Source organism: Octodon degus, unplaced genomic scaffold (genome assembly GCF_000260255.1).
Source record: "Octodon degus isolate 3935 unplaced genomic scaffold, OctDeg1.0 scaffold00358, whole genome shotgun sequence".
NCBI classification, from domain to species: Eukaryota; Metazoa; Chordata; class Mammalia; order Rodentia; family Octodontidae; genus Octodon; species Octodon degus.
The window spans coordinates 574322-577963 of record NW_004524934.1 but is presented as its reverse complement, the minus strand read 5'-3'; positions in this window follow the sequence as shown (position 1 = coordinate 577963).

The following is a 3642-nucleotide window of genomic DNA, read 5'->3' as shown; positions in this document are numbered from 1 at the left end:
GCACACGTCCGTAATCTCAGCACTTAGGAGGATAAAAATAAGAGAATCACTACAATTCCGATCTGTGTAGTGACACCTTGTGCTAAATATAAGAAGAAAGAAAGAAAGAAAGAAAGAAAGAAAGAAAGAAAGAAAGAAAGAAAGAAAGAAAGAAAGAAAGAAAGAAGAAAGAGGAGGGAGAGATAGAGAGAGAGAAAGAAACAAAGAAGGAAAGAAAGAAAGAAAGAAAGAAAGAAGAAAGAAAGAGAGAGAGAAAAAAAGAAAGAAAGAAAGAAAGAAAGAAAGAAAGAAAGAAAGAAAGAAAGAAAGAAAGAAAGAAAAAGAAAACAAAAGAAATGTTATAGAGTTTCAAAAACCAAGGGGATAGGAATTCAACAATGTTGGTTGCATTGCACACTGTTGTCTTCAAAGTAGTTGCTGAGATACAAGATATAAGTATGTAAAATTGTTCAAAATAAAAATTTTACACATTAAACTTTCCCTTCAATAAAAAATACAAATAGTAAAATCATCCTAGCTATCTTACATATATACATATATGTATTTTCCCTTCCTTATTTCCTTTTATCCTCACACAAATTCTTTATTTAGAGCAGTTTTTTTGCATTTTACTATACCTATTGTACCTTTCTAATATTTACTTAGAAAGGTTCAAGTTCTTACACAAGGGAGACAATGCACTGTTTACTCATTCAGGTGTGAGTTTTTTCACTTATGAGTATATACTCTAGGTGCATTCATTTACCTATGAAATCTTCAACTATATTTTTTTCTTATATCTGAGTAATACTTCATTATATAAAAAATACCACGTACTTTTTTAATCCATTCTTCAATTGATGGGCATTTTTGTTGTTTCCAAGTTCAGTCTATGACAAATAGTGCTGCAATAAACATAATTGCACATATTTGCATGTGGCATGATATTTTTAAATCTTCTGGAAAAATACCCAGAAGAACAATAGCTAGTTCAAATGAGAACTCTAATCCTAGATATTAAGGAATCTCTACACTGAGTTCCACAGTGGTTGAACCAGTCTACACTCTACAAACAGTGAGAAATTGTTCCTGTTTCCCCACACCCACTCCAGCATTTGTTATTAGTTTATTTCTTTATGAAAACTATTCTTTCTGGGGAAAAACATAATCTTAGTGTTGCTTTCCTTTGTATTTCTCAAATAACCAATGATGTTGAATATTTTTTTTTTCATATATTTGTTGGCAATTTGTATTTCTGCCTCTGAGGCATGTATATTTATCTCAGATACCCAGTTTTGGATTGAGTATTAGAATTTAGGGGATCTGATTCTTGAAATTCTTTATCTGTTCTATATAGAAATCCTTTGTCTGAGGAACAGTTAACTAAGATATTTTCCCAGTTTGTGGGTTTTCTTTTCACTGTTGGTGATTTTTTTGTGGTATGCACAAACTTTTTAATAGGATAAGAGCCTATTAAATTTTGTTGAACTTTTGAGTATTTACTCTTCCTTTTGATATTTTGTTCAAGAACTCTCTGTCTTTCCCTATGTCTTCAAGATTTCTACCTACCTTCTGGTGCAGTGGGCTTAGTGTTTATGCTTTAATATTTAGGTATTTCATCCATTTTGATTTTAGGTTAGTGCATGGTGATAGACATGAATCTAGATTTAGTTTTTGGCATGTGGAAATAATGTTTTTAGCAGCATTTGTGAAAAAGACTATTTTTCTAGCAATGAACATGATTGACCACTTTCTCAAAGATTAAGTGACTGAGTATGTTTGTGGTTTTGTCTGAATCTGTTAATCTGTTCCACTGATGTTCAGGTGTGCTTTGATTTTTTCCAGAACCATGTTGATTTTATTCCAGTAGCTTTGTCATATAATTTCAAGTCAGGGGTTGTGATGCCTCCTGTCTTGCCTTTGTTGCTAAGGATTGCCTTTGATATTCTATGTCTTTTCTGGTTCCATGTGAATTTTTGGAATGGGTTTTCTAGATCTGTGAGTAATACTAATTGTATTTTGATCAGGATTACATTAAATGTGTATGATAATTTTAGGAGTATGGCCATTTTCAGTTGGATCTTTCTATCCAGGAGCAAGGAATATGTTTCAATTTTCTAACATTTTAAGATGTATTTAGTATAGGATCTGCAGGGTTTCACTACATACATAGGACTTGTAGTGATCCTCCTGTTTTCAGCCCCCCAAGTGCTGAGATTGCAGACATGCACCACCATTTCCAGTCTAAGTCGCCCTCTCAGCATGCCCTGGGGCCAGGGCCAGCAAAGCAGGCTGTTCATTGAACCCAGTCTCTGTGTCTGCCTAAGGAGGCAGTATAGTCTGCTGACCTGTCTGGCACGCCCTGAGCTATCTGGCCAAATTTCCATTTTCTGAAATGCTGATTGATCACTTTTTTCAGAGTATTGCCATTTTCACTGTGTAGATCTTTTACTTCCTTTCTTATATTGATTCCTAAGTATTCCAATTTTGGGGCGATATTGTTTTTTTTTGTTGTTGTTGTTGTTGTTGTTTTCCATAATTTTATTGAGAAACAAATATCAAAGAGACAGTTTCAAATCAAATTCACAGGACAGATTCAATAATTAACACATTGCATACATTCTTCCTAGTGGTTAATTGCTATACAAGATGCGGACATGAAATCCTATTTACAAACACTATTAGAACGAATCCATCTATTCATTAAGAAAATGTAACTATATATCCATCCTAACTATTTTGAATACACAAATACAAAATGGACATTCATCTGTATACCTTTTTTGTTCAGTGCTGTTATTTGAATATTATAGGTGTGTTAACTCAGCAAAATATTCCAAACGAGTACATTAGTCCATAATAGTATTTGGTCTTCTGATTCACAGGCAATGTCAGAAATTGTTGACCTCAGTCCCCTACAGCTCAACATAACAAAATGGCTTTATTTCTTATACTTCGTTTTCATACTTTTCTGCTAAATGGTTAAGACCAAGATAAAGAAAGACCAATGCAACAAAAGATGTAGCTTTTGGGTCTGATAAGCTCAGTGAAATCCCCTCAGGATTTATCCTGAGATCCTGTACCTCAGTTTGTGGAACCTCTGTTAGTGTCAGCCATGTGGATGAGTCACGGCCATTGCTTGGTAAATGTGATCTCTGTGAAAGCCTGAGAGAATGTTTTCTCTCCATGTGACTCTCCTTAGGCACACTATACATCATCTATCACTTTCTTCTTTGGTCCTATAATCTCCTTGATAAGAAAATGTGGGACACTACCGAGTTACAAGACGTTACAGTACAAGTTCTCATAAGTCCTGAGTCTTAATTGACATTGGAAGGCTAGAGCCAAAATGTTGGCTTTCCTTGCAGCCCTCCTTTTTCTCTAATTTTGATCTGAAAATGTAAGTTGTTAACCCTCCAGAACACAAGCTCATTATTATTACCATAAAACCAAGGCCGTTAAGCATAACCTAACTAACTGTCTGAATATCAAACATCTTAGGCATAACATGGAACAGGTATTTTTCATCAAGTATTGATATGTAGAACTTTAATTCCCTAAAGAATATGATGAAAAAACATATAAAAATGAGAATATATTTTTAAAAATAGGCATAAAGAATTGTATAATTCTTATGTTTACACACAGGTCCAAAAATCTAAC